Here is a 27,623-nt window from a genome sequence, read left to right on the forward strand (position 1 = left end):
GGGACTTCTTGTCTATCAGACTGTTGACCTCTCTCTGAATGTTTTCCCATTTTTCTTGCCAGAAGGTCTCCATCTTTTGGATAATCTCCAATTTGAGTTTTTCCAGAGCTTGTGGACAATTTCCATTTTTTGGGGGAAGGTTTTGGTTTTGTTTGAATTTCATCCTCTTTTTTCTTCTGTAGCCTGGGTTTTCCCTCCATAAAAGCTTTCAAGAGTCACTTTCTTCCTGTTCTTCCTGAAGGGTTGGTCTTGGGCACAATGAGCCATCTCTTTCCTTTTTAGTCAGATGTCTGAGTGAGATGGGCGGGTTTTGTGTGGAGTTACGTGGAGGGGCTTTTGCCTCAGGAAGGTTCTGCCGCAGCCTCCACAGTTTGTTAGCATGCCTGCAGTTTGTGCTCTCCCGTGTGCAGGGGTCTCCTTTGAAACCGCTCTGAGGGGTAGGTCCCTGGCAGTCCTGGTCAGTTCCCAAGGACTTTGGTATGCCCCCCACTCACTCACTACAGAGATGTCCCTCGCTCACTCTCTGTCTCTAGTGAGCGTGCTGGTCCCAACTCCGGTTCTGTAGGTGAGCTAGGGGAGGATAGTTCAGATCACATTTGGATGTGAGCTTTTTCTCCTTCTTATAGTGTGGAAATGTTCAAACCCCACGTACCTTTGTTACTGTGCCCTACTGTAGAGTCCCTCCATTCTTCCAAAGATGATTTTCATGTTCTTTTGCATTAGTCTATTTCCTTGGGTGCTGGGGAGAGGAAGCGACTTGTGTCTAGATTGCAGCCAGGTTTACCGGGAAGTCCTTCCCACCCGTCTTAATGGACTCGCTTCCTGACTTTCCCAACCTGGTCCCTCACGGGAAACAGGAACTGTGGTAGTCACCAGTCCTCACTCAGAAACAGGTGAGGAATCAGGCCTTCACCTGGGGACTTGGCATAGGACTTCATTGTATAATCCACGATGCACAGAATCTCCCGTCCACTAAGCCTTATGTCTAGCCAGAACCCAAATCCTCCCATACACAATCACACAACCAATTACACTGCACAGACACACTGCTCATCTCTGGAGAGTCACCACGAAATCTGGGAGAGAACTTCCTCTATCCTGGTGGTCCTCAGGGGGTCACATCCATCCAGGACGAGCCCCCAAATGTTAGGGTCCTAGTGGATGACCACCAAAGGAACAAACGTAGAAAATGCTATCCAAGCAAGAGGGAGTCTTTATTGCTAGCGCACTAGGGAAGCCCAAAAAAGGAGTTCTGGGGAAGCATAGTCAGGGAGAAGTTGATATAGGCTGAAGTCAGTCATAGTTGGGTTGTTTGGCAAGAGACAACAGTACGTCCTGAAACTTTCTGTGGTTAATAATTTTGGCTATGTTAGCAGACTTGAAAGGAGGGAGATGTCAACATACCCAGGGGCCCTATAGTTCCTAGGACTTTGCACTGAACATTCTGTTGCCCCAGACATACAGAGTGAGGGTTGGTTGATCATTTATTACATAACACTAAATGGGCAGCTTAAACAATGAAAAGTTCATTAAACAAAAAAGAAAAATGGAGACCCAAAGATTTTCAATGTTCTTGTGGAAGTCAATAAGAGGAGGTTTAAAGCAAAAAGCTAATGTAGGGAAAAAGTAATTGTTGCACAGCTATATTACCAATAATGAATGTGTATTTAGTGCAATAATTGTTATTAATAATTAATAACATCATGCATTTATTATAGTCATTGATGTTATAAATAATATGCATTTATTATAATTATCAATAATGTTATAAAATAGCATTTATTGTAATTATTAATAATCAACCATAGTATATATAGTAGTAGTCTCTCGGTACCCGAGAATGACGATTGTCTTTGTGTGTTTTGCACAAAGACACTTGTGCATGAAGGAGATTTAACTGGAAAAGTCGATGCACAGAGACAGTCCCACTCTCTCGGCGTTGGAAGCCTGGGTCCAGTGGCACGAAAAATCGTTACACCTGAAGACTTCCTCAGCTGCATTGGATGGCCGTGTTGTCTTTTATGCTCCAACACGCCCTAAGCACTCCACAGTGTTTTGCTGTGTCGCCTTCTCAGCCATTGAACCTTCTTATTGGTTTCTTCCGTCTGTTCGGCCGAAGCAGTCTTCACATGCTGGGTGAGCAAAGCCCTGGTTCACCAGGGGTCCACGACGACCCGATGGCTACCCTCACAAGGTTTAGCTGGCCTGTCGAAGCTGTTGTCCGGGGTGTGGCTGCTGCCGCATGCTAGCAGCTACCAGGAGCCAGAAGTGAGAGCTGGGTGTCAGGTGAGGGTCAGAGGCTGGAGAGCTGCCCTAGGAGGGCATGACAAACCCTCTATACCAGAGATACTACTCCTCCCCGAGTACCCCATAAACCCCTATATATAATCAATATAAAATAATCAATCATAAACAACCACCAAGTATCAATCATCAATAATTATTAGTAATTAACAATAGTGACTAATAATAGTTATTGAAAATTAATTATTATTGTTATTGATAGTATTATTAATACCATTATTTTCTAAAATTATTCCTTAATCTTGCATATAAGTAATTTTATTTAATGTTGGCTTTGTTCAATTTTAGAAATTTGGTTTTAATTTAAATTCAATATTATTAATATTTAACTATTAATAATCCTTTTATTTGAATGTATTCAATTTAATAATTATTTTAGATCACTAGTAACAGTTTCCTGCAGTTTTCATTTTCGACAGTAGGTGGCGCTATAAATGCATGTAGAGTGGAAGGCACTTGAGGCCTTATCTAAACCAGCAGTCAGACAAAGGAAGAGAGAGGGGGAAAATTGTGACTTTTGATATGCTAAAGAAGGCAGGCAGTCTGCAAGGAAAATTTGAGAAAGAAAATGTGGCTTTTGATATACTAAAGGAAGGCAGCAGTCTGCAAGGAAAGTTTAAAAATGAGGGAGGGAGAGAGAAAATTTAAAAGAGAACTTCCTTGTAAAAATGCAATTTCCCCTTCCCCAGAAGTTAGTGTTTTCAAAGTTGGGGGAGGGGGGAGGTCAGGGAGCTCCTAACCTTAGTCCACAGCCTGCAGGAACCTCCAGGATTAATTTAATGTGTATCTCCATGTAGGACCCTGTAGCAGTGGTCCAGCAGGTATGGCAATGTCTGCCTGAGAGAGTCAGGCAGACATTGGTCTGGTAAAGACCTGTTTTGTCCTAGTGCCCCTTGGTTAAAACAACAACAACAACAACAACAACAACAACAACAAAAACCTTGGTCCCATTTGTAATGGGAGGGGATCTCCCATGTGCTGGGCTGTGCTGAGCTGAGGAAAGGCAGCAGGCATGGGGAGCCCGAGTCAGTTTCCTGACCTGTATCACTCCCTGGGGAGAGTGCAGAAGCTGGGAAGAAACATGTATCTGTGTTTTTCAGGCCTGGAGAACATCAGACTGGGGGTGGGGGGTGGTGTGGGATCCTTCCCCATCCTCTACTGCCCCATTCTCATCTAAAACAGGTCAGGTGGGATGGATTGGGGGTGGGAAACCCCTTGGGGAGAGTCTTTATTGACTGGGGGGGGAAGCAGCCACTTCCCTGCCTGGGTCCTAAAGACCCCCAGTTCTGTTTGGGCAACAAGCTGGGACTTCTGTCTCTACTGTCCCAGGGAGCCCCTAACTCTAATCCATAGCCTGGAAAGACCAGGATTAAAGGGGTGTCTCCTCACTCAGCACAGAGCCTGGCTGAGCAAAGTAGCAGTAGGAGTCAGCTGGTTTCAAGCATCCAGGGAAGTAGTGGGTTGGGCTGGGCTGGGCTGGGCTGGGCTCGGCTCCTGTGCTCCGGCCAGGACTCTACTGACCCACTCTGGGCTAAGGTAAAAGAATGGGGGTGGCAAAACACATGGGAGGGAGTTTTCTCACCAGGAGATCTGGGGAGGTGCTTTAGACAGTTCTGCTGCTCTTTCTCAGTCAGTTTTGTGTATGCAGGCAGGCGAACTTCTATTCTTAAGCTTATCTAAGCACTCACTCAAAACTTCTCAGAAGAAAATTAAAGGTCCTAAAAATATCCCTGAATAATGGTTGCCAATATGTAAGAATTGGAATCACATTTCTACCCGGATATATATATATATATATATTTTTTTTATAAAGTTTATTAGAAAGGGTAGACAATCATTCCTCTAAGTATCCTGACCACGAGGTGCCTAGCCTGCAAGTCTCTTCCTCCTTCCCCTTTTACTTGCCTGCTCTTTTTCCACTTCTTCCTTCTTCATTCTCTTCTCACTTCTCCCTCCCCTCGAGACCAAAGCCTTGACTTTTATTGACGTACAGCACATACAGGGACACAAATCTGGTGCAACTGTGTTATGTCTGGAATGTTGATGGACAGGTTAAGCTACTCAGGTGGGGGAGGGTATGAACATCCTTGACACACTACCCAGCAGCTTTTGCAGCAAAAATATATATTTCTGGCTAGCATGAGAATCAAACCTTGCTAGCATGAGAATCAGGTGGTAAATAAGGAAGGAGTTTGTAAAATTCTGGGAATGGATTTTTCCTTCAGATACTGGGAACTGTTTTTCTACTGGTAAGAAATGGCAGGACATGTGGAGCAAAGAACCAGCCCACCTTCATCTTATCTCTTTCTGTGAGGTTGTGTCCTCCTCAAGAATGCCAGAAAGGGAGAGGGGAACATATCAGGGGGAATTAGCCCCTTGAGTTCTCTATAGTTTGTGACACAGTCAAAATCTATGGCCCCAGAGCAAAGGCCATGGAAGAGGGACATGGTAGGAGGTGAGAAGATGGGAGGTGGGGGGGTTGGTACAAAGAAGGCAAGTCAGGAGGGTTGAAGGAGTAAGTAGAGGGGTAACCAGTACTGGGGAGGGCCAGACACCAGAATCATGGTGAGTAGGCTCAGAAGAAGCCACGGTGCCATTTTAAAATTCTGATTTCTGTCTAAGTGGAATAAAGTAAGGCTTTGGTTGTAAATTCTGTGCTATTTCAGATTCAACTGAGATTTTCTTGGTATGTGCAGTAATTTATTTGAAGGAAATATGTCCAGACAAACCAGGAACAAATCTCATTGGAATTATTTGGACTTATTTAATTCTTTTAATGTCTCAAAGTTGAAAGAGCCCAAACATGGCCATGTGAATATTTGTTTTGAACAAACTTAATAGAAATAGATTGCATCCTTTCTAGAAATCCAGGGTTCTTCTGAAATTTTGTGTTTTCCCATGATGCCTTTACCTTATATAAAGGGATTTCCTTTGGGATTTTATTTGACATTTTCTGGGTAGTGGCCACATTCCCCATTGTGTAAGCTTAAAAAGCAAATCTTCAAAAAATGGAAAAGAGAAAAAAAAAGTATAAAAAAGAGACCTATCTGACTTTGCATTCAGAAGCTACCATTTCAGTTTCTTGAATTCACAAAAGCCCCCCAGCCTTTCCTCCCTCCTTCCCTTCCCAGATCAAGATGGCCCTGGGCTATGGTGCTTGGGTGGGGGCACACATGGATGTGCCAATATTCAGGACTGGGCTGCTGCTCCTACTGTGTCCTTGGGCTGGGCCTAGGGCTGGGACATGGCTGCTGCTCGGGCCCTCTGTGGGGGTTGTGTTGGGGAGAGGAAAAAACCCAAGAACCTTGATGGTGAACTTATAGCATGCATGCCAAAGTTGGCACATAGGGATCTCTCTGTAAGCATGTGCAGGCCCCAGGCTTGGCCAGCTAGGAGCCTGTCCCAACCCCCAATGCAGGGGGTGGGGCACTTTAGCCTGCAGTGGAGCACATCTTGTTCAGGGCTGGTAGCCTGGCTCTGTACCTCAAAGCAAAGGGGTGGGTATGAAGCACTGGAGCCTCCCTGTGGAGCTTGGCCTTGGCTTGATCCACTAGAAGACTGACCCATCCTCTGAATGTGGGACGGGGGTGGGGGGGGATGTGGTGGGACACTCAAGCGAGCATGGCCAACCCAGGGCTAGTAGCCTGGTCCTGTCCCCTTCCCCCCTCCCCTCAAAGATAATTTTATTCCCTTTGTCTGTTTTAAGTTAATTAATCAGGAATTTGAAGTACCCCAACTTAATACTTAAGTCACTAACAAAGAAAGTTCATGTTAAGAGAGTTTTAAAAATAATTTCTCTTTTTTATGTTTAAGAGGAAAAGGAGCAAAAATATTTTAAAGTAAGACACCCCCTGCTGTGCAATTTGGCAGTTAGAGACCCCCCCCCCCTTGTTGTGCCACTTGGCAGTTGGTGACAGTTAGAAGGGTGTGGCTGAGTGGGTTTTTGTAAATTGCAGACCTTTTGAAAGGGCTTTGGTCTCTGGGTCTCCTGGGGAGAAGTTGTACTGTTACCAGTCTCTCTGGCTGGAAACAAAGAACTGAATTAAGGCCTCAATAGCCTATTGATTATCAATTAACTTTATCACATAGAGAGTAGGGAGGATTGGCCTAGCAGAAGATACTGCTCTCTGAGGCAGATAGTTGTAGGGTTTTCTAGAAAAATCTAGTTAGGATTGGGATCTTGGATATAGTTATAATCTATTTTAAGACTACTTTCACTTTCCTACTTCCTATTTTCTATCTGTATTCCCTAATAATAAACTAAGTGTTTTGCTTTTAATAAACTGCACACTGGCTTTTGGTCAAATTCCTGATCCCCCTAATTTAATCCTTCACAACACCCTAAAAGGCCATAAGCACTGCCCCACCCTTGGCAGTGTTAGGCAAATTGAAAGGCTGTGATTGATTCCTGAGATGTGAGGAGGAAAGCTGATGGGCAAAGGAAACTGTATATAAGTGAGAGCTTGAGAGAGATTTGGGACTGTTTCTTCATTCTTGTTCTTCATACTTGGCTCTTCCTTCTTGGTGGCCATTAGCCTGGGGAGTGTGAGCCCTAGTGGGATTCTTTAGTCTTTTGGCAGCTCAGTCTTCTGGCAGCTCAGCTTGATAAGATATTCAATTTGGCATTGGTGACTCAGGGAGTTTGGCTTTTTAGTGACTTCCTTGGGTTAAAGAGATTTTTGAAGACTTCCACCTGGAGATTAGAACCTGGAGGCTGAGACTCTGCCACTCTTCTGGCTGGAGATTGGAACTTTGTTGGGGGAGTGAGCTAGATTTCTTTGGAGCAGACTTAAAGTGATAGGCTAGAAAATGCCTTATCTCCTTCCTACATTTCCCTCTCTTACTATCACTGTTTTGCTCTAATAAAACTACTAAATCTACTAACATATTCATAGTTTAATTTTAATTATTATAAGTGGTGACCACAACAATTCTTTATTATTTTTGTCAAACCAAAATTTTAATTATTACATTTGGCCACCCAATTTTAATTATTATAACCCACCCCACTCAACTCAAAGGGAGAGTATAGGGCACTGGAACTGCAGAGTTTGGTCCTAGCTTGGTCCTAGGTTGGCCCTAGCTTGGCCAGCTTCCAGGCCCCACAGTCTGGGTGAGTGGGTAGGGCATAGCAGCTTCAGTTTATCTAACTTCCTCTCTCTCCATTGACACTCACACATTATAGCTCACAAGTCAACTCTCACCCTTCCTCCTTTGCTTAAACCTGCCCAGGGGACATCGGGCCTACCTCCTGCATTTCTGTCCCCTACCTTAATTGCTGTCTTTGTTTCTGTTCCCAGGGGTACCAGAGTTTAGATTGTGATTGTGATCCTCGTGATCAAAGTCCCCTCAATAACTTCTTTCATACATGTTATAATTAAAATTAAAAGGGGAGACTTGTATTAAATGTATAATTATTTATTTGTAAAAGAGAGAAAGAAAACTATTATCAGGTCTTTCTAACTACCAGTATCTCCCAGATGCATGGTTTCTAAAGGTCCTGGATTCCTAATCGGCCTGGCTCATAATCAGCCTAATAAATTAAGACCAGAAGGAGAGAGTAGGCATTTAGGAAGACACCTGAGCAAAAAAAGGCTGCAAGTTCCCATTCACCCAGTCTCTTATACAGCCAAAGACTTGATTGGCTTCTTGATTGGGCAGTCTGGGCCATGTATTTTGACATTCAGGCACATAACCATGCCATGCTCCTCTCTATATCAGGGGCTTCTGCAACCGATTAAGAAATCAGGGCATTCAGGGGCTATGTGTCCTCCCCTCTCATATGACATGTGTTGCAGTCCAGCCCATAGGTATTATAAAGAGGCAAGGTTTGTGAATGGGCACAGGGCCATTCTGCACATGGCAATGAACTCTTTCCGAGTGTGGCTGAAGTTAGGGCGCGAAAACCCTGCTTCCTTCTGTCTCACTCACCTGAGGATAAAAACTCCACACTTCATCTTGTCCCTATTTGCAATTATCCAATGGCAATACACTAGGTAACTCATCTATATGTATTGAGGCATTGTGTAACTTCTCAATATGTATTGAGTTCATTTGCATAGACAATAAATTGGAAAGCCATGGCCAGCTCCTCCTCTCTTCTCCCTCTTCTTCTCTTCTTCCCCCCTCTCTCTCTTTCTCCTTCTTCTTGGACGAGCTACAGGTTTGCTATCACCACCTTTCTCTCTCCTCTCTATCTTTACCTGAGGCCTGGCCTTTGGCCGGGTGTGTCTCTCTCTTTCTTTTCCAATGCTAATACCTAGCATTCTCTAATTCTATTAGTCTCTGTTCATTCTCCCAGCTGAGCTATATCATCCTTGACCAGTGTAGTGTTAAACGGGATCTCTGGGCAGAAAATAGCCTTTCAGTGACGTCCATTGATCAGAGCATGGCTGTGGCTCCCAAATATTAATAATATTTGATTACTGACTCATTATTGACATCTCGAAAGCTTGACTCCTTCACGCCCTTCGCGGGATCCAAAACTTCTATCCCTTTTCTATTTTCCTACCATAAAGCTTCTCGCTAGCTGGAGGCTTTAACATGGCATTCTTTCTTAATGCACATGTGCCAGGTAATGGGTTATATTTTTATGTTGATTTCACATAGCCAGATGTGCCTCAGAAAGAATTGGAGCAAAGTCAAAGTGTGGACAAACAATATATGGGGAGGGAGGGTCAAACAAAACTTTGGGGGACAGTCCTGAAAAAGAGGGAAGTGTGATTGTGAAAATCACCTTTAAAGATTGGTATAATATTATTTATGGTCGCCAAGGAATTTACCTAAGAAATTCCTAAAATGAAACACTCAAGTCAGAATGGAGTTTATGGTGGTTTAATCCCAATGGGAGTACGAAAAGGGAGAGGGAGAGGAGGAGAGAGGAGAAAAGGGAAAAAGGTTAACTCAACCTTCTGGCAGAGCCAGAGGGAGTTTAGGCCCGAAGGCCAAGGTAGAGAAGAGAATCAGTCCTTGACTCACGTGACCGATCTGAAGGAAAGCTGTCTGAGGGCCTCCTCTCTGCTCAAACTCCTAGCATGCACTGGTGCCCAGTTCTGTCCACAGGAAGTGAGCAAATTCCAGAGGCTGATCCCTACCTCACTTCCTGTGCCTCACAAGTGCCAATGGTGGCTCAAGCTTGGCTTAGGACAGCCCAGGTGGGCAGTTAGTTATTTCTGATTTGTCATTAACTAGCACATGCCCGTGTAGTGTGGGTGTGCACAATCCTGGGTGCTAGACCAAGCAAGATGGAGATTTCAAAATTCACAAAAGGGGCATCTGGCTCAGTCAGTTTAGACACTGGTGAAAATGTTCAAGAATGCCAATAAGTATGGTTCTTGGAATTATTATCTCTGATAGTTAATTTCCCCCTTTTATTTATTTAACTAAATTTAATTTTTAAAAATCCTCACTTTCTACCTTAGAATCAATATTATGTATTTGTACCAAGGCAGAAGAGTGGTAAGGGCTAGGCAATGGGAGGTAAGTACTTGCTCAGGGTCACATAGTGTAAAAATGGAGATTTGAACCCTGGACTTCAATTCCCAGAAGTCCTTGGAACTTTTTGCTAGCTCCCAGAATTCCCTCTGAGAAAAGAAAGGGGTATTTAAACTGACTGTACATATGGTGCTCTCTTCCTGCTTCCACTTCCAAGCACACGTGTCTCTCAAGATGTAGAGTAAGTGAAAGTGAATGGGCCTTTTGGCCATCCTAGGCACGTGCTTTCTCATTTTGTATTTCCTTTAGTTCTTAATCTTTAATAAATCTCATAAAATGTAATACTTTTAGCAGAGAAACTAATTTTAATTGTTACAATAGCTAGGAAGGTGCTGAAGTCGGATTTGAATCTAGGACCTTCCACTGAACTATCCAGCTGCCCCCTCCATGGTTTAATTTTAAAGAAAGTGGAGATAAAATAGAATCTCTTCACTAAAGTTACACACTTATTCTTATGTCTTTAAGGCTAGGCTAAAGGTTTTTTCACTTTCTAAACTACTCCCTCTCCCTATTTGTAATAATACATATAAGAGGTGGAAAATTTAGCCAAAGTTTCTCTGTGGAGACTTTTAGGACCTAGTTCTCAAAAAAATAAAATAAAATAAAATTCTACCTTACCCCTTAATTGCTCTCATGTGACAAGGAAAAAATACTGGGAGAAAATAAAAGATAATTTTGTGCCTTTAACTTCGTGGCCAGCAAAGACTGATTTTCATCCATGACTTTTTGAACCTCCTTTTTCATTCGGTCAATTTTACTTTTTAAACTTTTATTTTCTTTTTGCATTACTTTCATTTCGTTCCCCTATTTTTCTTCCACCTCTCTAATTTGATTTTTGAATTCCTTTTTTGAGCTCTTCCAGCACCTGAGACCTGTCAGGTCTGGCTGACAGGGGCTCTGATCCAAGATAGATAAGGCATAAAGTGAAGAAATATAGCAAAGATTTATTTAGAGGAAAAGAGGGGATGGGAGACCAATGGCAGTGGAATTGGCAGTGGACTGGAGGAGGGAGAGAAGGGGAGGGAGAGCTGGGGTGAGATCAGCACCAGAAAATATGGCTGCTAAGTCTCCACTAGAGTGGAGAAGGAAGCAATCTTTTATACTGTGGTTGTCTGGGATGAAGTAATCTGAATTGCCTCTATTGGTCAAAGTGGGGCTACTTGGGTCCAATTCATTGGATGGTCCTGAGAGGATTGGCTTTCAGAGTGGGGGGTTTGGTTCTCGGGCTTGTGCCCAGTGATGCAGTACAGGCTGAAGGACAAGATTTTGGTGTTCTGCCAGGTATTGCTATTGTGGCAGTTTCTGCCCCAGACACGGGTAAGTGCTGGGGGAGGTGTGTGTCTGTGTGGGGTTTGTCCCATGATCTACCAAGACATATTTTTCTTTGATGTTTTGCATAGGGCTACTGTAGCAGTCCGCCCCCTAGCTATGGGCAAGGGGAACAGTGGGCATGTGCAGATTGCTCAGTCTTGAGCATGCTTAGTACTGCTCATGGCTGGGAAGGCCTCTGACCCTTGACCCCAGCTTCTCCCAGGTTAGGCGGGAAAACAGGTTTCTTTGTTCTCACCTGGTTAAGAGAAACCACACCTATGCCTTGTCATTAACCAATGAGAATCATCCCTATGTACTGTGTATATTTGCATATCAAAAACTATTTAGCCCAGCAAGCTCCGCCTTCTCTCTCTCTCTCTTCTCTTTCAGGCTAGCTGATGGCTGTCCTTGCAGGAGCTTGGCCTCTGGCCAAGCTCCATCTTTAATCTTTCTCTATTCACCTCTCTGACCTGTGTGGTATGGATCTCAGGACTGGAAAAGCCTACGCAATGGTCCTTTGATCAGAGCTTAGCTGTGGCTCATTGATAATTAATAAAGACTCATTCTGACCACCTCATATCTCTAATAGGACTCCGTCACTCCCCTCGTGGGATCAAAAACTTCTATCCTGTCTCTATCTTCCTACCTTGTGGCTTCTCTCCCCTCTGAGAGAGCCACAGCTACTTTGATCTCACTGTCGCCTAGGAAATCTATGCTTGTTCTTTGTCTCCTTGAACATTTTTTTATGGTTAGGTACTTCTTTTGCTGTTTGCTCATTTTCCTCTACCTGGCCCCCTTATTTATAAAAACAAAAAACAAAAACAAAATTTTTACTTTATCTTAAAAATGGACTCTGTTTTCAGGATAGAGAGGATACTCTTCTGAACTACAGTTTTTCTTGTTGCTACCCTCAGCTCTAGTTCCAGTTTTCTGCAAAGTTTCAGTTCTTCTAAGGTGGCCCATAGGCCAGAAGCTCTGAAAGCTGATGATTCCATTTCCTCTAGGGCAGGGGTCCCCAAACTACAGCCCCGGGCCACATGTGACCCCCTGAGGCCATTTATCCAGCCCCTATTGCACTTCTGGAAGGGGCACCTCTTTTGTTGGTGGTCAGTGAGAGGAACATTGTATGTGGCATTGCTGCAGAGTGTGGTGTCATTCACATATAGTACAACTTCTGGTGACATTACCCTTTGTGTGTCACCTTAGAAGGATGCACTGCATAAAGGATTATGTGGCTGCACAATGGAAGACATTAGCATGGTGAGCAGGGATCTGGGAGAGGGGATTCCACACTGTGTATACTGCTGCCTGGTAGGGTTAGGGTTAGGGTTAGGTTTTTATAGTCTGGCCCTCCAATGATCTGAGGGACAGTGAACTGACCCCCTGTGTAAAAAGTTTGGGCACCCCTAGGCTAGGGACTGCTGATGGCTTGCAGCACTCAGAATACCATGAGCTACTTTGCCTTGGGGCTAAGGGCTTCAATGCAGGCTTGCACCAGGGCTCTGCTATTGGCTTAGGCAGGATCCTGGGGTATCAAAGTTGACGTGCCCAGGTTCAGAACCTGTGTATGTGTGATGGGATCCCTCTCCCAGGATCACACATCTCTGCCCTCCTAGTGATGTCATCTAGGGCAGGTTATGTGACTTGGGTTTGATCTGGACATGATTGAAGTGGACCTGGAAGGGAGAGTGTGATATGGAAATTGAGACACTCGCCTGCGAATGCCTCAAGGAGAGAAAGAAAGGATAGTAGATTGGATTCGGGGGGGGGGGGGCATGATGGAGCCAGGAGATGGAAGAATTGAGTCAGAAACCAGGCCATATTGATATCAATGGAGCCTACAGCACAACTCCGAACTCTGGAAATCTCAAAGGCACGAACCATCCAGTAGTCCAAATTTATCACTACATAGGTCAGAGAAATGATATAGTTTAACTGAGAGAATTAGCCTAGGTTCCTTGGGCTAGTAGCCAAGCAGGAACCTTACAGCTGAGAGAATAAAGTGTGGCTAATAGGATGAATTAGAAAGAGCTAGGTATTAGCATTGGAAGAGAAAGGTGCCTGGCCAAAGGCCAGGTCCCAGGTGAGAGAGAGGAGAAGGAAGAGAGAGAGAGAGAGAGAGAGAGAGAGAGAGAGAGAGAGAGAGAGAGAGAGAGAGAGAGAGAGAGTGAGAGAGAGTGAGAGTGTTAGGCAAGGCGTGAGATCCAAGCGAGAGAGAGAGAGACCGAGAGAGGTGCCTGTGGCTGCTCCTTTTAATGTCTTTGAGACGCAAATGTGTACAATACATAGGGATGAGTGCAAGTGTATTATCATTGGTCACTTGTAAATTATGACAAGGTATAGGTGTGGTTTGTCTCAGGCCAGGTGAGCACAAAGAGACCTGATTTCTCGCCTAACCTGGGGGAAGCTGGGATCAAGGGTCAACAGGCTTTACTATCCATGCACAAGACTGAGCATGCTCTCTTCTAAGACAATCTTTACATTCTAACTGTTCCCCTTGTCCATAGATAGGTGTGGACTGCTACAGAAATCACTTTAAAAGACTGATATATATATATATTAATTTAAGGTCGCCAAGGAATTCAGCTATGTAATTCCTAAATGAAAACTCAAGTCAGCTGTCAACCTTTTTTATGGTGTTTTAATTACAAACAGGAGGAAGAAAAGTATTAGAGGGAGAGGGAGAGAGGAAAAAGGGAGAGAAGGAAATAGGGCTTAAATACCCACTCTGCTTAGGCTGAGTCAAAGGTCCAAAGCCCTGGATAGCTGAGGCAAAGAAAAGAGATCAGTCCCTATCACTCATGTGACCAAAATGGAGAAACAGTCTGTGGGCTCCTCCACTCCAAGCACCAGGCTCCAACAACCTTCTTCCCTCCACACCGGAAGTCCCCAGAACTCCTGAGCTCTCCTCTACCTCACTTCCTGTCTCTCACATGTGTCAATGGTGGCTCTAGCTTGACCTAGGACCGCCCAGAGGTCTGTCCTTTTTTGCCCATGTCTGTTGAAGGCCATATTCTCAAATAATTAAATCTTGAGTTTTGCTGCAGCTCTTCATGATCTTGTTACCCTGAGTAGGGTGGAGATTGTAGTTTCCAAGACCTGATTCTGTTATTCCAAGTATCTCTATTGGTATTGATCAGGAAATAGCTAAATCCCATCTTCTAAAGAATGGTCTGAATATGGTTGAGTAGTTTTGAAATTCACAAGAAGGAGGTTAAAAGGTTGGAGAGGAGGAAGTAGCCTCTCCGGTTTTCTGCAGTGACCCACCAAGGAGAAGGTGGTTGAGGTAGCCATGTAGAGAGCACCCACATGTCTAGCTAGAATGGGCTTCTTCTCTCTTTATCTTTCTGCCTTCTCCTATCCAAGTAAATACTAATAAATTTATGAAAAATAAGGACCAGAGCCCTAATTTAACTCTTACATTCTGGCAACTGCTATGGAGAGGACCTTTACTCCTCCTCTTTCAACTTTTTAGAGCAATTTAAAATAGACAAGAGGGAAGATTAATCTTGCTCCTTTCTTCACAGCTATCGACATGGTCCTGCTACACTACGGCTGCTGCTTCTGATGCTCTACAGATCTTCCAAAGGTGGGTGAGAAATTCTTTTCCTCTTCCCATCTCAAACCAGCTCCTATGCTGACCTGAATGCTGACTCCATTACCTTGCTGCCTCCACCCCAATGGCTGCTGATTTGGGGGTAGAATAGTAGGTGAGGTCTCTCTACCCTCAGCATTTGCACAGCCATTCCCCCACTCCCTCCTCACTAACTCCAGCAGGAGTGGCTATCTGCTAAACATCAGGGGTCCCCCCCCACTGGGAACCTAATTCCAGCCTAGTGGAGAAGGTTTTCTAGTTTCCTAGTGGGGGTGGGAGGGTTCCACACGCCTGCATCCCACCCACCCCCCACAGGAAACTGAGGTGCTCACTTCCAGCAACCTTAGCAAGGCTGGTGGTCTCCCAAGATCAGTCTCTCCCACTACCACCCAAGTTGTTTTATCCCCAAGCCCTGAGCACCCCTCTTTTTTGCCCTCCCAACAATGGTGGGCTCAAGCAGCTCCCCCTGTTTCCTACCTTTCAAGTCACTCTGTCCCCTTATTGGTTCTGGGACTCCAGTATTCATTTTGAGGTTTTAGTTTAAGATTGGTTTGATAGGATTCTCAGAGCAGTTCCAACTTTCCCTGCTGCTAAGATGCTATCTTGGCTCCCTTTGAAACAATTCCAATTATTTCTGAGAGTCAGTTTATACATTGCCCCTCCACAAGCATCTTTTCCTTTTCTGTTTAGAACCTTGCACAGGCCCATCCCTGCCACCACTATACTGGGCAGCAGTATACACAGTGTGGATTCCCCTCCCCCAGATTGCTGCTCACCATGCTGATGTCTTCCATTGTGCAGCCACATAATCCTTTGCACAGCACCTCGTTCTTGTTCATTTACTCTCAGAACAAGGCATCATGATGCAAAGTATTATGTCACCGGAAGTAGTGATGTACGTGAGTGACGCTGCGCTTTGTGGTGCTGCCACATACAGTGTTCCTCTTACTGACTACTGTAATAGTTAAAATAGTGAAGCCATAAACTGTGGCTGTTAAAAGAGTTGGAGACATAAACTGTAAGAGTTAAATAGTTGAGGTTATAAATTATAGTGATTAAAACAGTGGAAGATATAAATTGTGATAGATATAAGAGTGGGTGAGTAAATTTGTGACCACAGAAAATATGTTTCACTACAGTGTCGTGGTTTCAAATCAAATATAAGGTGGTCGCCAGGGAAATATTCCCAATTAAAAGAGTGGGTGAGTAAATTTGTGACCGCAGAAAATATGTTTCACTACAGTGTCGTGGTTTCAAATCAAATATAAGGTGGTCGCCAGGGAAATATTCCCAATTATGAATATACCCAAGTCAACTGGGTTTTATAGAGAATTTAATTAATAATACAATGAGGAATTAAAGAAAAGAGAGAAAGAGAGAAAAAGGAAATAAGTATAAAGGGCCTTAAGCCAACATGGCCTAGACCTGAGTCTTAAGAGAGAGAGATCAGTCAGTCAGTCCTTTATCACTCACCACAAGGTCTGTCTAAGCAAGGATTCTAGTGACACCAGGCCAGCTCCATCTCAGCTGACTTCACCAGGGAGAGTTCCAGCCAGAGTCCTCCTCAAAGAGAGATCCAGCCAGAGACTGTTTAAAAGGGCTTCTTTCCAGGGCCTCCAGAGGGACAGAGTCCTCTCAGAGGAGCTCCAGCAAGACCTCCTTAGAGATTGTCCTCCAAGAGCTTCCCTTCTCCAGAGCCTCTCTCAAGAGATTCTTCCCAAGCGATCCTCATCAGAGCTTCTCCAAAAGGATTGCTCTTCTCAAGCGAATCTCTTTCTTATATAGGGGGTTTTCTCCTATGTCACCTCCCCTAAGTTCTTCCATCTACCAATCACTGTAGATGTTTTCCAAAGGACAACCCATTCTAAAAACACTGCTGGGTCGACTAATCCCTTTAGGAGAAAACCTCTGAGTAAGTCTGAACCAGAGAAAACACAGCTGAGTCGACTAATCCCCTCAGGAGAAAACCTCTGAATAAGTTTTCACCTCTTTGCTCCTGGCAAGTTTACAAGTTGCCTGACCTTTATAGGTACCTAGCATCCCTTTGTATCAATTCTAAAAACAGGCATGGCTCAAAGAACTCCCTGCCTCATCATAAGCATGGGTCCAAGTACTTTCATTGTTTAGCAAGGAGTTCTCTCCCCCAAAGCAGTCCCAAGTACGGGTGGAGCAGAGGTCCTCCCATTTCTGATCCAAGTAGAGTTCTCACATCCAAATGTGGAATGTTCCCAGTAGGGAATTGTTCCAATTGAGAATTCCCCAATGTGGAAATTTTTAACATTCACAAGTCTGAGAAATTTCAAGATTTACACCACCAATGAAAGAGGTGCCCCTTCAGGAAGTGTGGTGGGGGCCGGATCAGTGGCCTGGAGAGGGGCCACATGTGGCCCAAAGGCCATAATTTGTGTGCCGCTTTATGTGAGATTTTACCGGTTTGCTGTGGGGAGACTTAGAGCTGCTTTGTCTAACTGGGTTCTGCTCTCCGTGCTCCAAATTCTTCTGGTGCCTGATGAGGGGGGCTCATCCCTGCTCTGCTGGTAACTTTCCTTGGGCTACATTTGGGGGTTGGTTGTACCTCTACTGGGCTTTCTCAGTGAGTTTGATCTGCTATGACTTTTCCTGGTTTAATTCGGTGGGATTGTCTCACCTGCACCTTTCCCTTGGGTCACTGTTAGCTTTTTCCTGGGCCACATTTGTGGGATGGTCTCTGTTCTGTCAGTTCCCATGTTTCCGGCTCTGGGTAACTTTTTCTTCTCACCTAGTAAAATGGGTCCTTTTTGCTTTTCTTAATATTTGTGTGTGTGTGTGTGTGTGTGTGTGTGTGTGTGTGTGTGTGTGTGTATGGATTTGGGTGAACTGGGATTGCTCCTTGCTGATTACGTAGTCATCTTAGCTTCTAGAAGTGGAAGAGGCACAGGACAATATGCCAGTCCTTTCCACCAGGCTTTTTCAGACTGGCAGGATTATAAAATGTGATACATAAACCTGAGGCAAGGTAACTTTCAATAAGGGGCTTGTTAATATAAAATTTGGGAGTCTGGTCAGAGATTTTTAATGATTTATTAATAGAAAGAAGGTGAGAGGAAATAGATCATTCCTAAAGAAGGATCACTATATAATCTCCATTTATCTGATTATTCTGCAGCAGCCCAGGCAGTTAGTCTCATCAAGCTTGGAAGTAGAGACAGCTTGCTTCCTGGTTCAGAACTTATATAGCTCTTTAGCTCCTCCCTCCATTGTGGCAGTGTACATTGACACTCAGGCTGACACCAGCCATTAGATACACCATGGCAGGGTCGATCTAATTTTCCTTGAACAGGTTGCACACCCAAGAATAGCCTCTGGGCAAAGAGGATTTTGTCAAATGCAAGGAAGAAGCTTGGAGGAATCAAGGAAGATAGTAATGTAGGAGGAGGGGGATGCTGAGGACACAGCCAACATCAATATTATCAACAGACCAGAATCCACTTTGGCAGGAGAACAAGGGATGGAAAACAAAATAAAAAGGGAAAAGACAATTATGCTCTAAGGATAAGTGATAAGGGATAGATAAAAATGCATGGATTTTCTTTAAAAGGAAATTAGGAGAATTTAGACACAAATCCTGGGAGAATATTCTGGAATGAGAGGAGGATCTTGGGAGTTTACTGGGTTTTAACAGTCTCTCCTGATCTGGCTTTCCTCTGAGCTTTGCTCTGGCATCCCCTGGGAAAAGACTAATTTTGTGGAAAGATTAGGAAATTCCTGGGTTGGTGTAAGAATTAAAATTATATCTTAATAATAAAAATATTATATATTTCAGGAGGTTTATTAAATGATCATTTGAAATCAAGGAATAAAGAGGATACAAAATAAAACCCATGTGCCCATGACTGGTTAGCCATTTTGAAAATCCCCACCTTACCTCCATCACTGATGATTGCTGCATCATCCCAAAGAGAGTGTGGTAGGAGTTACCGCTAGTTAAATACCAATAAGGTGGTCATTTTTTTTAAACCCTTACCTTCTGTCTTGGAGTCAATACTGTGTATTGGCTCCAAGGCAGAAGAGTGGTAAGGGTTGGGTAATGGGGGTTAAGTGACTTGCCCCAAGGTGACACAACTGGGAAGTGTCTGAGGCCAAATTTGAACCCAGGACTTCCCATCTTTAGACCTGGCTCTCAATCCACTGAGCTACCCAGCATCCCCCAATAATGTGATCTTGTCAATGTGGAGACACAGGAGAGTATAGGGAATTTTGGGAAATACTAAGGACTTCTGGGGAATTAAGTCATAGGTTCAAAATCTCCATTTATACATTGGAGAATGACCTTGGAGGAGACCTGCCTTTCCTTGATGTTCAGAGATAACCAGTCAGAGATCAACCTATCAGAAACAACTTGATTAAGGTAAACCCAAGGGTTTTGTTACTAGGGACTTTGGGTTTACCTAGGAAGTCAACTCAGGCTTTGGGTAAGGACTCAGTACATCTGTGAGTCCAGCATCCTCAGACTTTTAAAGAAAATCTGTAGTATATAGGTAGTCAGATAGCTTTTTAGGGTCTAGATAAGATCAGGGAGTTACAGGAAGGGCTTGAGAAGACCAGAAGAGCAATCCCCATGAGGGGAAGCATAGGTTGGTGGCAAGAGTTAGAGCTATATAGATTTAGGATCTTATCTACCATATCCTAACCTCAATAAACTTGTTTTTCTTTTTTCTATAATCCAAGGGTTGTGCTTCTCTGGCCCTGGGAGGTTCTTAGTTGCGCTTTTTTCATTTCCCATTCATCTAGGTCCTTCCCATTAAAACTATCTCCTTTTGGAGGTAGTTTTCTCTTTCAATGCCTATGAGGAAAGGCTAATAATGGTTTCATATTTCAAGGAAATCATGACCAAGTAAGTGAACTAGAGATGGGAGAAAGGAGGAAGGGAACTGGAGATGGGGTGAAAGGAGAAGGAGTGAAGTTCAGAGAGATGACCAATGGAAAAAGATATAGGAGGGATAATGAAAATAGTCTGAAGTGAGTTGGAAATCTCTATAATGGTTATCTTGCTATTGCTCTGAGGGGTAAGGCCAGGAAAGGCTGTCTGGCTACAAACGCTAAAGCTGAGAAAACTCAGAAATATTATACCCATTCTTCCTCCCTTATGGTGGGATGGCTGATGGAGAAGAGGGCAAGAGAAGTAGTAAAAGCTAGGTTGGTAGGTATAAGGCTTTTCTGGGGAAACTAGACAGGGAGTTCTGTTGTACTTAGTAGGGCATTCATTCTTCCAATGTTTGAAGTGTTTACAATAGAAATGTCTGGTCATTGGGAGAAATAGTTTTAGTCAGTTGAGGTTACAGAGTTGATCTCTGTGGAGTAGAGGGCCTAGAGGAAAGAGGACATCCATCCTCAACTATTGCATGGTGGAGTTCATACTTTCATCTTTTATTATTCTCCTCTGCCTCCTTTTCCTTGGCCTACTTCTAAAGTGGCCTGAAGTTTAGAAATCAAATTTAAGAGACCAGAAGTAGGTTGGTTTCTCATTCTGGGACAACTTGTTTAACCAGACGGGAAAGGAGTTTATGAAAACCGCTGACCAAGAGGAAGTTCAGGGTGCCCAAGGCCAGGGTCAAGGTCAGAATGAGATTAAAATGCATAGATAGTCCTTCTAAATTCCAAGAGTTAGATGTGTCCTACAAATAACAAAAATCAAAGTAAAACTCCTTTCATACCAGAGAAGAAAGTTTAAATTTTTTTTCTATTATAGTGTATGTATAGTACCTTATTGTAAAATTTGGGTTAAGTACTTTGTCATAGGCTATAAGTAGTTAATGTTAAGTAAAAATACTGTATGAAAAAAAAATTTTAATATTAAAAAATATGAAAGAAATTTTAAAATAAAAAACTTTGAGGCAAATAATATTGAATATACTGCATGTATGACAAAATAAATTTAAAAAATAACCTTTGAAATTCTCTACTTTTACTGACCATTATCTGCTATTATCTTTGTAATCTAACTTGAAATTAAGATGAATGCTGGTTGATGATAATGATGAAAGCTCAAGACTTCACAAGTATATATTTCAGACATACAATTCTTGCTGTACAGTTAACTCACATATGCAAACATAAAACACATAATTAATTTATTATTGTACCTTATTACCTATTAACACTAGCCTATTTTAAAATTATCATTAAATTACTGTGTGCGGTGATGGGCATTAAATTGGGGCTCTGTGTTGAAGTCCTTGCATCAAATTTTGCTTCTCAGGGAGATTCTTGAGAAGTGAGGAGGACATCCAGAAACTGGAAGTAGCTAGCCAGTGTGCTCTGCACCCCCTCAAGTGGAATGAGTAGAGCCATGTGGAAATCTTTGAGGTTTAACTCTCAAGAAAAGTCTTGAGAAGTGGGAAAGATGAGACCCTTCTAATTAATTAGTTTAGTCACAATTTTATACAACTTGTGCTTTGTCTGGCTGCATGTGTGTCTGCTTCAAGTGAGCAAAGAAACAAAAAAGAGACAAGAAGTCAAGTTCCAAATCACTGAGGAGCCTGGAGAGAGAAGGTTTTAAAGTACCAAAAAGTTTTGCTCTTCCCCCTGCCAGAGCCAACTTCTTGCCTGGCTGGGATGAAAGACTACAGTTAGAATTTTTAAAAATGCTGATTTGGGTTTAGGCAAGTCAGGTCCTCTACCAAGTGAGCCTGAATTTGGAAAAAAACAAACAAACAAAAAACCTCGACTGGTGCCTGCATCCAGAAAATTCTTTAAGCTTGTAAAATATGCAGTTGGACTTTTGTTAACCCTAGTCCTGTCAGCTTTAATAAACGGACTGCTGGGACTCAAGTCCAGCCTTTTAAAGAAATTCTTATCTTTGTAGTAAATTCTAACTATATTCTATTTATTTAAGGCCTAGTATAATATCTGACATAAAATCTGTAATAAGTTTAACTGAGAATTTGTTCCAACTTTGTTATATATTTTTAAAATAGATGAAATTTTAAGCCAGCTACATTTAATATTTTGTTAAATTGGCATTTAGCATCATTGCAAAACTATAAAGAAGTTTATTTTGCCATACTGTGTGTAATTTTTAAATGTTTTAAAAATTCTTTGCAAAATGTAAAAAAATCTGTTTTGCATTTTTTTGTTTTGTAATGAGCATATTATATTTCTCTTTCTCTTGTATATTTGCAGAGAGTGGCCAATATCTGGAGAATATAAAACATATTCAAAAATTAAATAAAAACTTAAACCGTTTAGTAAAAAAATTTCCTGTTGGCAAAAAATTTCTAAATTATCATATGAGAATTTGGGGTGGTAGATTAGCTGAATTTGGTTATAAGGTAATTTGACAGTGTGTCTGTTATTTTGAATTAAAAAGCATTGGTCAGTCACTTTAGAAATTCAGAATTCCACCCGAATTGAGATGTGCTTCTTAATTTGCTCTGAGTAAGTCTTAAGGTGAACAAAGAAGAGTAAATTTCTGTCAGGAGGAGGTCTTATCCACCTCCTGAGAGAATGGAGTAACAAGTGCCTTTGTGTCTGCTCAGAGATCCCTCCACCCCACCTACAGGTATTTTCAGCCTGGAGGAAGGATAATAATTATGTGTAGAGGTGCTTTCTTTTAAAGCTGCTGGAACAGACCAGTTTTAAAGATAAAGCAAATCTGTGTAAGATCATTTGGAAATTTGGTAACAATTTTGTTTTATATTTTAAATTCTTAAGTATCGTTTATAAGAAGATACAATTTAGTAAAGTATTGTAAAGATATACTATTAAAATGTTATTTTTCTAATTTGGACATTCTTAAACTATGAACTAAACTCCTGAAATAAATCTAATGTATTATATATATTTTATATATCTTTGGAAAAGTTGTGATGTTATATCTAATGCATTGTTCTTGATTTGATTCTAAATTCTAATTTTGAAGAATTAAGTTTTATTCTGAGGTTATCATCTACTTTTTTTCACTATAGTTATTCCTTGACTAGTGGGAGAGTAAATACCAGAGAGGAGAGGTCATTAAGAATTTATTTTGTAGAACTACATAATTGTGGAATATGAAATTGTTTTCTCTATATTGGGTTTTGAAACATTACTGGATATGTTTGGTAACATATTAAAAGGAAATTTAGAAATGTTTTTTCATTGAATTGTTATCATCTGACTATAAGTTTCCCGTTTTAAATGTGGAATATTGAGCATGTTAAAATTTTTCTCTTATGTTCTGGTATTTGTGAGAGGCTGTTAGATTAAGTTTGAAAAAAGACACAGTACACAGCTCTTTCTTTATTAGATCTATTTGTCAGATCTTATCAGGACTCCTGCTAGTGTTTTGCAACTATTTGTCATACTCAAAGAACTATATTTACTCTCTGTTAAAGTAAGGAACTTTATTAGTTAAATCTTATCAACTGGTGTTTATAACAAGTGTTTTAAAAATTTTAGATTATTTGGAAAATCATATAATTGTTAACAACTCCAATATTGAAGCCCCATTTTTTAATCTACTTTTTTACTCTGAAAGCCCAGATTGTAATAATTATGACAGATTAGTAGTATACTCTGATTGATTTTGAGATGATTTTTCTTTAGAGGAAAAACCTTTTTTTTTAATATGCTCCTATTCTATTTTTTTTTTTTTAGATTTTAGAGTCTGATCATCAGTTGAAATCACTATACTGCTATGTAGTAGGTCCTGCAGCCTGAGGACTGTCTCTGGGATTTTGTTGAGAAAACAATCTTGCAAAAAGTAAAGGTGAGATTTCCTTGTCTTGCTTTCTCCCATTGTGAATAGGAATGTTTAAGTCCTCAGTCTGACTTTGGCACCTTAAAAAATGAAAATGAGACTTGGTGCAGAGCTTTGCTATTAACTCTTACCTGAAACCAGACAAAGCATTCTGAGCTGGAAGAACCTGTTTTGATGCTCTGTGCATTTTGTCTCTGCCTTTTCCTCTCATAGCAAATTCCTCTTAATCAGGGCATTTGAGCAATGAAATCTAGAAAACAGTATTAAACCTTTATCTATTAGTTTAAAGCTGCAAATCAAATTGTAATTCTTTTTATATCACTGAACACAGTCACATAGTATTTGGCCTTAATTATCTGTCATTAATTATTTAAAATCCTTCTAATGTTTCAGAGTGATACAAATTAGGAATATGATTTGGGAATACCTAAACCAGGATATAATTCCATTGTTTCATAGGATAATATCAGCAGCATTTTTTTGTTTTGAGTTACAAAATTTAAGGGCAGTCACATATCAGAGAAGAAAATGAATTTTTTTCTTTTATTATTTGTCAGTGACATCTTATTATTTGTTGTAATGCTAACACTTCTCTATGGGATATAGTCTGTATTGCAAGTAGATTAGACAAGAATATAGGGAAATAAGGGCATAACTTTAAGTGTGATATCTGGTTATTTGAACATGTTTAGAAACTGGTTGTTTGCCTATAGATAACTTGTTTGATACAGGTTAACATAATTTGCCTAGTTTTTTATGAATCCTATCCCAAGTCTATTGTTATAAAAGAAGAGTGAGACCTCTTTTGGGTGAATCCATATATATTACCATATAACTTAAGCATAGAAGCCACATGTTTGCAAAGAGCATCATCTAAAGATCTTGTAGAAGGTTAAATTTCTTTTCAGGATCTCATCCTCCTGAGAAGGGGATTAAGAGGGATTGAGAATTTAAACTGGAGAAGATTAAAATAAATAATAGCTAATCATGACAAATAATGACATATCACAAATAATGGAAGTGAGATAATTAAAGTGAAAGTTTTCAAAGAAAGTAAAAATCAGATGGCTATATATGTCAAATCTCTTTCTAATTGTTTCTAAGGCACTGAACATGTCCTTAAAGCCAAGTTGAGAAAAAATTGGCTATATATCAACTTTGTTTCTTTCAATTTGTTATTGGCAATTTCCAAAAGCAGGTATTTGGTTTAAACAGAATTAAAAACAGCAAAAAGTATAGGAAATATAAACTCTATAGTATAGAGATTCATAAAATTGGATCCCTTTTTTATTAGTAAAATTAAAATCCTAAGGTTTGAAGGTTAACTCTCATCATCTTATGTAACTATTGGCAATCCAAAATTTTAGTGATTCTTAAATTACATTAAGTTTGATTTTTCAAGCAATTTTAGCCAAGGGCGTTATCAGTGACCTTGGACCAAGAGAAAGAAGATCTGGCAGAGAGCTCCAGACAGCCAAAGAAGATGACAGCAATAGTAGAGGACCCCAGAAGTCAGATTACTTCATCATAAGTCTTTGAGTCCTTGGACATAGTGGATTGGGTTGGCTCACCCATCTCCCATGGATCATTATTTTGTTTGTTTGTAAGACCCTTGTACCCCTTAATGTACTTTCAGGGTATCTCAATCATTTTTGACATCATGTTGAGAAACATCCAAGTTAACTCCTCCATGTAATGTATAGTAATCATATTTGAGGTGCTAAGAAGTAGAGAGGGAATTGTGAGAATCTATTTTTAATACATTGTACTAATTCCTCTAGCATAGGGAAAATTATTGTGCATTTCTATGTCTGAGTTCTGGGTCAGAAATACCATCTAGTCCACCACTTTTTGCATTTTCTTTCTCCTTGGGAATCCAGAGGAATGTTTTCCTTTTTAATAGAATTTGGTTAATAGATGAGGGGGAGAGAAAGGTCTTTTTTTGTTTGTTTTGATACATGTGACTGTTTCACCTGTAGGGATGGAAATGGAAGAGATGGATAGGTTGATGGGACCACCTCTTAATTACCTATCACCAATTAAAGATATCTTGGTGTTTCCAAGGGAGGTGCTGAATAATGAGCTCCCCCAAAAATCTATTTCTTAAGCTGCCTAACCCAGCTTGGATTGACCCTGGTCACAAGAGTGCCATGGAGATGTATATCACTTTATCAGTCATGATTCTGGCCTAACCAATAAACCTGATATAGTAAATTAATTTATATTTTTACCCAAAAATCAGTGTCTAGAGATAATTTTAATTGTAATACTAATCAGATTTAGAACATTTTTATGTGACTATAGATAGCTTTTATTTATCTGAAAACTGCCTTTACATATTCTTTGAACATTTATCAATTGGAGAAAGACATAGTTTTATAAATTTGGCTTGATTCTCTATATATTTGGGACATGAATCCTCATCAGAGATACTTGCTGTAAATTTTTTTCCTAACTTTCTGATTTTCTTATAATTTTTGTTTTGTACAAAATCTTTTTAATTTAGTATAATAAAAATTATTCATTTTATGTCTTGTAATGCTCTCTATCTCATTTGTTCATAATTTCTTTCCTTATCCATAGATCAGATAGGTGAAACCATTCCATGCTCCCCTAATTTGCTTGTGCTAGCAGTCTTTATTTCTAAATCATGTGCCCATATTAACTTTGTCTTTTTTGGTCTATCCCAGTCTCTGCCCTATCGCTTCCCAATTTCCCCAAATTTTTTTCAGAGTTTTTGTCCCAAAGAAATATGGTCATTTATTGCCAAATATTATTTACCTATATCTTTTATCCAGTACCAAATTATTTCTTTTGATGATTGCTGCTTTGTAATACAGTTTGAAATCTGGTACTATCATTTGCTGATTCTAAAGTTTTTTTCAAAAAGATAATTGTGAGTCCTGATGTAATGTTGTGGAGGAGAGATGAAAAAAAAAGTGCAGCAAATGCTGGAGAAGCAAGGACTACAGAACTGTCAATCAAGATGGACATTCTATTTGGAATGAAGACTGGGGAGGACAGTTGAAGAAGAAGAGGCAAACTGAAAAAACTTGGTCTCTTGCCCTTGGGACAGAAAGGAGGAAGGACAGAAATGTCTTGCTCTCTGGTTTCTCCCTACAATACTTCAGTGACTAAATCTTCAAACCTTTTGGCCATTTTCCCAAATCTGAATTCTATTCCACCATCCTCCAATTTAGGAATTTGGGGAAACCCCAAACCCTCTCTCCCCTCAACTTCTTTACCTTTCCCCTTCTTCTAAATAAACCCCCTTACTTAAATTTAGAAAAGAGAGTGCTTTGTTTGATATACCAAGATACTCACTTTGAGCTGACTTCAGTGCTACCAACAGAAAAATCAATGAAGGGGGGAAGGGAGGAAGGAGGAAGAACAGGGAGGGGGGAAGGGAGGAAAGAGGGAGGAGGTAGAAGATTGGCAGATATGATCTTGAAGTTATCATCTCCCTCTTAAAATAATCCCCTAATACACTGACATCAGACCTTTTCTGCATTTCCAATACACAGACATAAGACCATTTCTGGCCTTAAGTTTTCTAAAATACTTTTCTAAGAGAAATGGTGGCCTCTGTCTCCCTTTTGGTAGTTTCCAGGAACTATTTGGTTTTCTTCTGTTTCATTTATCTATATATTTAGAATATTATTCCATTGTTCCATGATTCATGATTTTTCCCACCCCCTTCTCTACCCACTGCCAGAGCTGACGAGAAATTCCACTGGGTTATATACGTATCATTGTTCAAAATCTATTTCCATGTTAGTCATATTTGCAATAGAGTGATATGGTAACACCAAACACCTAGTCATATTCCCATCGAACCATGTGATCAATCATATGTTTTTCTTCTGTGTTTCTACTCCCACAGTTCTTTCTCTGGATGTGGATAGTATTCTTTCTCATAAGTCATTTAGAATTGTCCTGGATCTTTGTATTGCTGCTAGTAGAAATGTCTGTTACATTTGATTGTGCCACAATATTTCAGTTTCTGTGTAGAATGTTCTTCTGGTTCTGCTCCTTTCACTCTGCATCAATTCCTGGAGGTCTTTCCAGGTCACATAGAAATCCTCCCTTTCAGAACAATAGTATTCCATCACTAACAGATGCAACCAGACATTCCCCAATCAAGCCCCCCCCCCCTCATTTTACAATGTTTTGTCACCACAAGAAGCAAAGCTATAAATA

At 41.0% G+C, this 27,623-nt stretch overlaps 1 long non-coding RNA gene across 1 annotated transcript; it reads left to right on the forward strand.

Moving 5' to 3' along the window:
• Positions 1-22,222: 22,222 nt before the first annotated feature.
• LOC103100963 (uncharacterized) lies at positions 22,223-26,782 on the forward strand. Its single transcript, XR_001623325.2, has 3 exons — positions 22,223-22,341; positions 23,321-23,432; positions 26,314-26,782. It is a non-coding gene; the product is annotated as an uncharacterized LOC103100963 (long non-coding RNA).
• Positions 26,783-27,623: the final 841 nt, after the last annotated feature.

Source organism: Monodelphis domestica, chromosome 7, assembly GCF_027887165.1.
Source record: "Monodelphis domestica isolate mMonDom1 chromosome 7, mMonDom1.pri, whole genome shotgun sequence".
In the NCBI taxonomy this organism is placed as follows: Eukaryota; Metazoa; Chordata; class Mammalia; order Didelphimorphia; family Didelphidae; genus Monodelphis; species Monodelphis domestica.